The sequence below is a fragment of the Fukomys damarensis genome, unplaced genomic scaffold (genome assembly GCF_012274545.1).
Source record: "Fukomys damarensis isolate Sample0158 unplaced genomic scaffold, DMR_v1.0_HiC HiC_scaffold_34, whole genome shotgun sequence".
In the NCBI taxonomy this organism is placed as follows: domain Eukaryota; kingdom Metazoa; phylum Chordata; class Mammalia; order Rodentia; family Bathyergidae; genus Fukomys; species Fukomys damarensis.
In genome coordinates this window covers 5,691,824-5,699,361 of record NW_022900946.1, presented here as the reverse complement: position 1 = coordinate 5,699,361, position 7,538 = coordinate 5,691,824, and positions in this window count along the sequence as shown.

Genomic DNA, 7,538 nt, shown 5'->3' with positions numbered 1-7,538 from the left:
AATCAATTGCAATGCGAAGTGAGACTGGATTCTGAAAAGAAAAAGTCATTAATGGAAAGTGGAAGAAATCTAGATAAAGTCAGTAGTTGGGTTAACAGAAATGTACCAATGTTAACTTTCAGCTTTAACTGCTGTATGTAGTTATAGAAGCTGTTGATACTCAGGGAATCCGGCTGAAGGATATATGGGAATTCACTGAATCGTTTGTGGAACTTTTATGTAAATCTAAAAATTCTGTGTTCTAAAAACATCAACCTAAAGAGGCTCTTTATAAATTGCTACGAAAATGTAGGAATTTTATCACTTTCTAAATTTTCTATAGTAAAAACTACTAAGGGATTACAAAGGAAAAGATTGATACCCAATCTAGGAATCCCTTTCTAGTAACTGCATTACTAAATGCAGCTGTGTATACTGATTATTACATTTCCTATTTAACGTACTAAAGACTATTAGACCAATGAGTGAAAAAGAAAAGCTTTGGAGATGCCTAAGTTCATAGCTCATATCCAAGATCTAGCATTTATTGTGTGCTTTGTAGGTAAGTTATTCACTCCTTCTGAACTCAGTATGTTTAGGCGTAAAAGTGAAAAAATGAGTTGGGCACAGTGGCACACATTTGCAATCACAGCAGCACTCTGGGAGGCTGAGGTGGGAGGGTCACAAGTTCAAGCCCAGCCTGGGCAACTTAGCAATTTAGAAAGAACCTGTGTCAGATAGATAGATGAGAGAGAGAGAGAGAGAGAGAGAGAGAGATACACAGATAGATAAGAGGTGGGGATGTAGCTCAGTATAAAGTCCCTAGGTTCAATCGCTGTGTCACAAAAATAAATAAATAAATTTTTTAAAATTGAAAAGATGGTGGCTACTTTCGTCAGATGCTCAATTTCCTACAGCTGAAGGAATCCAAAATGGCACACAGGCATCAAAGAAAGACAGTTCAAAGAATCTGCTCTCATGATAACTATGTTTCACAGGGGGAAGATAGTGAACCAGTGAACAAAGAATTTCAGGTACTGAGAAGTACTACTAAAATAAAATGCGGAATGACTACAGAGTAAGAAGCCTACACGAGACATGGAGGCCCATGGAATTCCAGAGGTTCCATTTGGGACAAGGAAGGACTTGCCATGTGAACACACAGAAGAGTATTCCTAGAAGAGCAAACAGCAGATGCCAAGGCTGTGGCTCAAGACACAAAAGGTAGATTCTGTATCTGAAGTGAAGGAAGAGTGACACAGACAGTGTCCTCCATTCATGCATTGAAACCCAACGCGACAGTGTTAAGGGGGGTGGATCTGGAGGTGACAGAGCAGAGCGCTGAAGAGCAGGCTGAGTACCCTTAGTAAAGAGGCTCAAGGGAGCTGGTCTGCCCCTTGCACAGGTGAGGACACAGAGCAGTGTAATCTCTGAGGAGCAAGCCCTTCCCAAACACCAACCCCACTGAAACTTTGATCTTGGGCCTCCAAGCCTCCAAAACTGAGATCCATATATTTCTGTTTATAAATCATCAAAGGCATTGTGTTATAGCAAGAATGGACTGAGACAGATGGGACTGGAGAACAAACATAGGAGGCTGACACAGGAGCCCAGTCTAGAGCTCAGTGACTTGGACTCGGGTGTTGTCAATGGAGAGAAAACACAGGCAGATGTAGGACGTGATCAGAAAGGTGAACATGAACAAGGCTTGCACTACATGTGAGGAGGCCTGGAGAAGAATAAAAAAATGGATCCCTGATTTCTGCTCTGAGTCACTAGGGTGGATCATGATGTCATTCCCAGGATAGGAAGTCTGGGTTGTGGGAATGAGGGAAGCAGGCATGTCTTGGTGTAGACCTCCATACTAGTGGATGTTTCTGCTTTCTCTTTCCTGGTACTGCGACATCAAACCCAGGGACATTCTACCACTGAGCTACATCCCCAGCTCTACTTGTTTTTGTTTCTGTTTTGTAAGTTTTTCATTTTGAGACATGGTCTTGCTAAGTTGCTAAGACTGGATTTGAACCTGCAGGCCTCAGCCTAAGTGCCATAATTCCAGGCATGCACCACTGCTCCTGACTTCCACACAATCTCAATGTCAACTTACCTCTACCCTTTCAATTCTTCAGGAAGCCGGTCCCAGATATGGTTAATTCTTATTAATTTCCTGTGATGAAATTCTGGATTGGTAAATTTGAAGATAAACTCCAGGAAGGGAGAAATTTTTGTTTTGTTTGGTTTGCTGATACAACTCAAGTCCCAGACCAGTGTTTGACATGGTAGGCATCCTTGTTGAATGAATGGCAGAATAAATGCTTAATCTTACATGGTATGACCTGAAAATAGGCAAGGGTCTTTTAAAAAGTACATCCCAGCCAGGCATGAAAGCACACAGAAGGCTGAGGCAGAAAGACCTCAGGTTCAAGACCAATCCAGGCAATTTAAGCAAGACCCCGTCTCAAAAAAAAAAAAAAAAAATTAAAGTAGAAGTAAAAAGGGCTGAATGTATTTCAGTGCAAAGGCTTCAAGTTCATTCCCCAGTAGCGCATAAAATATGAATGAATGAAGGAGAAAGTAAGTAGTACAACTCAGTTTCAAGTTGGCTCAATTCCTAGCTGCCAACAGGGAAGAGGGTGAGTTCTCTCTGGAGAAAGATGCCATCGTCCAAAGCCTTCACAATGCCTAGCATTAAGTCAAGACAGCATGCCAAGAAAGAGAGCACAGAAAAAACATAGTAGGAAGAAATGTGCATGTAAATCATTGCTAGAAGTATGAGATACAGGCTTTACGATTTTTAAATAAGTTTAAGAAAATAGATAAGAAGAGGGAGAATTGTACCAATCTAGAATTTATAAAGAATACAGTGGAAATTCTAGAACTGAAAAACACAAAAACCAAAATTAAGAATGCAACTAGATGGCATCTGAGTTACTCCACATCACGGGACCTAACAGCCCTGACTTAAAGGAGAGCTTTATTTTCACTCATAGTTTTTAGAGGATGCAGTCCATGGTCGGCTGGCTCCATGGCAGGAAGGGCCTGGTGGAAGGGTCTGATGGAGGAGAGCTGCTCACATCATGGTGGTCAGGAAGCAGAGAGGGGAGGGACCAGGGAGGAGGATGCACGCTTCCAGGTCCAGCCAGGCCCCACCTCCTAGCAGCACCTTCAGCTACGTACGACCTCATCATCAGATCAGTCCACTGATGAATACAGCATCACCATGGTCCAGCCACCTTCCCAAAGCCCCTTCTCTTAACACATGGGCCGTCTGGGAGATATTCGAGATCTAAAGCATAACAATGGGTTTACCAGAAAATCCTACACAGCTGGGGCTGACAGATTTGGTAATTCCAAACAGAGGATACCCAGTTCAATTGGAATTTCAGATAAACTTTTTTTGTTAATATAAATAAGTGTGCCCTGTTACAGTTTGGATACCTGTCCCCCAAAGGCTCACGTCTTAAAGGCTTGCTCACCAGCATACAGCACTACTGGAAAATGGTGGGACCTGGAGGAGGTGAGGCCCAGTGGAAGGAAGTTGCGTCACCCTTGGAGGGGACACTGGGACTCTGGCCTCTGCTCTGCCTCTCCTTGCCTCCTGACTGCCAATGTGAGCAGCTTGCTCCACCATGCACTCCCACCATAATAAGCCGAGCTGCCACAGGCCCAAAACAACAGGCCAAATGACTGAACTAACACTCTGAGCCAAAATAAACCTTTCTCTTTGTAAACTGGTTGCCTCGGGTATTTGTATAAGACAAAGCAGGGCCAGGAACTTAGTTCAGTGGAACCACACCTGCCTCAAAAAACAAAGTCCTGAGTTCAACCCCAGTACCAAAAAAAAAAAGGCAAAGCTGTCTACATACGCCCATTCAAACTTTTGGACATGCTTATTCTGAAAAAGTATTCACTATCAAAAATACAAATTTAGGGCCAGAGATTTGGCTCAGTGGTTCCACAGCCTGCCTTGCATGCACAAGGGCCCGAGTTCGATCCCCGGTACCACAAAAACAAACACAAAACAGAAATACAAATTTAATAGGATTTATTTCATCTGGTGAGGTTAGACACAACTAAAAAGAGGATTCATTATGCCAAAATATCCATCCTAAAGTATGAAGACCAAAAAGGATCAAAAATATTTGAAGGAGTGGAAAGAGATGGTTGAGACTTGGTGAAAGGTCTAAAATACACAGTTATCAGATTCTGTAAAAAGGCCAGAAAATGTGGATCAGAAGCAATATTTAAAGTAACAGTAGCTGCATAGTTTCCAAGTCCAACTCACAAAGAAAAGGATAAAAACAAAACAAAATACCCACACACCTCCATCAGAATACAACTAAGAAAAAAGGACAAGCAACCTCAAAGCCACCAGGAAAAAAACACCACATATCCTCAAAGATTCAGCATAAACTTATAACTGACTCAATATAAATAATGAAAGGCAGAAGCTCAAGGGATGAAAATGAAAGAAAATAACTTCCAACCTAGAGCTGTATTCTCAGTGAAAATACCTTTCAAAAGTGAAGCCAAAACAGACATTTTCAATCAAATAAAAACTAAGAGAATGCATCATTAACACAGGCTTAAAAAGAAATAGTAGCAAAGGGAGTTCCTGAGGCAGAAAGAAAATGATCCCAGGCAGAAACATTGAAATGCAAAAGGGAATAAAGTAAATATACGAGTGAAGTGAATACTGACTGTGTAACATTAGTAACACTGTTAGTTAAGTAAAGTTAAATGTACCTGGAATTCTAATTCTAATGCATGAGAACAAAAAGCAAACAGTGGAAAGGGATACATGGTGTTACAGTACACCACATCCTATGGGGTAAAAAAAGTATCTTTTTTTAGACTCAGGAATGCATGATGACATCACAAAGATAATCACTAAAACAAAAAAAGAGCAAAAGGATACATAGCAAATAAAGGTAAAAGTTGTAATTCTAAAACTATTAGGTTGAAGAAAAAGAAAGAGAAAAATACAAAACAGGTGGGACAAATATAAAAGATGGAGGTATACATGCATTAGTACTTCCATTAGATGCTAATAACCCAAATGCTCCAATTAAGCTTCTGAGTAATCATGCAGACACCATTATCTGCATTCCCAGTTGAAAGACGAGGCCCAGAGAAGCGGAGTAAACCCTCTGGGCGTCCCGCTGCAGTGGGGTCGAAGCTGGGCCGGAGCCTCACCTCTGAGGCTAGGTGCACATGTGCCTGTCCAGGCGCCCGCTCCCCTCCTCCCCATCCCCTTTCCCCCGAGGGTGGAGGTCTGCCCTGCTCTGGGCCCAGACTCCTGCAGCGAACTCCTAACTGGGCTCGACTGCACCACACAGTTGTCACGCTGACCAAGCCATGACAGAAAATGGAAATCTTCTCTCCCCTAAATTAAAATCTCTTCCTGGATTGCCATTTACTTTAGACAAATGCAGCAGGTCATAAGTCTTCTAAATGACTTCCTGCTCCCTCTTCATGCACTGCTTCTTGTCTTACATTCCATCAAGACTGGACTCGGGGTTTCCAAAAAGTACAGCAGTTTCCTCAGCCTAAAACACAAGCTATGCTCCACTGCTCCAGCCAGACTCAGAAAGGCAGCCTCTCCTCCAGTTGCTATGGTTACTACTACAGGTGGCACCACTCACGGCCCTTTCTGCGCCCAGCACTGTGCTGAGTGCTTTAGGAGCATCACTCTCACTCAACCTCCACCTCTACATCCATCCCATAGGCAGGAAGGTCAACTCAGGACAATTAAGTAGATTACCCAAGTCAACCCACTGAGTGTCAAGCCAGCAACCATTTACTAAGCAAGCACCATGTGCCTGGAGAGCAGACCAATCGCCAGCTCTCATGGGAGCTAGCTTATGCACCATGCTAGTTGGTCTTAAAGTGACAGGTAGAAAAGAAAACAGGGCAAAAGGACGGTGTGTGAAGTGGGTTACAGTGTTTTGAAAAGGGGCTGAGGAAGGCCTCAAAGAGAAGGTAGAATTGAGTAAGACGTTAACAAGGTGAGGCAACTGAGGCATCTCAGAGAACATGCTAGGCCTGGAGGGAAAAGCAGCTGAGTGAAGGGCAGAAGTCATTGAAATGCCATCTGTCGACCACCAGGACCTAAGCTGAGAGTGGCCCCTCCAGGCATGATCATGCACACAGGAGGCGCTAAAGGACCAGGACTTGTGGGACCGGACATTGGCACCTTCCCCACACGACCTCTTGTGGACTTGAATCCTGAGACCACTGTGGCCCCTCACCAGTCTACAACGCACAACCCCCATTCCTTACACTCCACTCTTGGAGGGGACAGATCTACCTTACAACTTGTCCCCGAGTCCTTGAAACTGGATCTGCATACTATGGGCCTCTATGGATTCTTTCTAAACAAAAGAAAGGCATAGGGGATGAGGAGATGCTACAGGCCTCAGACCCCAACAGTAGCAGGGAGACCTGATTTTAAAACTAAGGTCTCACATCACCTTCCCATTTTGCTCAAGAAAGGTGGAGCTGCTGTAACTCCAGACAGCAAGCCAATCAATGCTATAACCCTGAAAGGCCGAAGACGTGGAGTACCAGGCTACTGGGTTATACATGCAAAAACCTTACCCTCTGTGTGTAGCAGATGCTAGCAGAGGGTAACAAACACAATGACTGAGACCAGAGCACATCAAGCTGAATCTCAAGGTTCTGCATGAGGTAGACCCAAGCTATCCAGACAGGAGGAACTACCGGATGACCAAGCTGGAGAGGCCTGAGAAGGGGAACAGAGCCACCAAAGAAAATCAGGACATCCACGTGGGAGAACCCAGGGTGGGACCTACCTGGGGAAGAGCAGGAGCACCGGGGCTGGGGGCAGGCCTCCATCCACTTCCTGTGGAGTCAGCAGCCTTCAGTGTCACATGGGCACTGTAACACACAGGAACATGCAGTCCAGGGCAAGGGGCTTTATCAGGCCATTGCTTTCCTCAGGAAGACTCAGAAAGATACCGACCAAGTATTTAAAAATAATCCTCCAAGTTCCAGGGAGACAAAATGATCCTTCGATACATTTGCATAACCACTAAATCTATATATTTTATAATGTGAACACTTTCAGGTGTATGGAGCAATTTTTTGTTTTGTTTTGTTGTTTTTTGTAACAGGGATCAAACTCCAGCCCTTGTGCTTGTAAGGCAGGTGGAGGAACCACTGAGCTAAATCCTGGCCCTCGAAGCCTCTTAAATAATCAGCATACTACTGTTAAATTCTCTAATAGAACCTAGAACAAAATTTCACCACTGAAAACTAGACAAGTTAGTTACAAGAGCTGTGCCTTGGATTTTTATGGCCCATAGTTCTCGCTGGTCCTGGTCAGGGACAATGACTCCCTAATCCAACCCTAAACCATAATGCTGTGCTGTAGGAAAACAAGACCTGCTCTGTAATCTGGATTCACGCTCTGGGAACATACGACAGCTGGGGGTACTCACCTGGGAAGAAACTCGTGCTGACACTCCTGGCCAGCATTTCCACACTCTGAGAAAAGACCAAGAACCTGTAGGCGGGACATTGCATGTATTTGATAA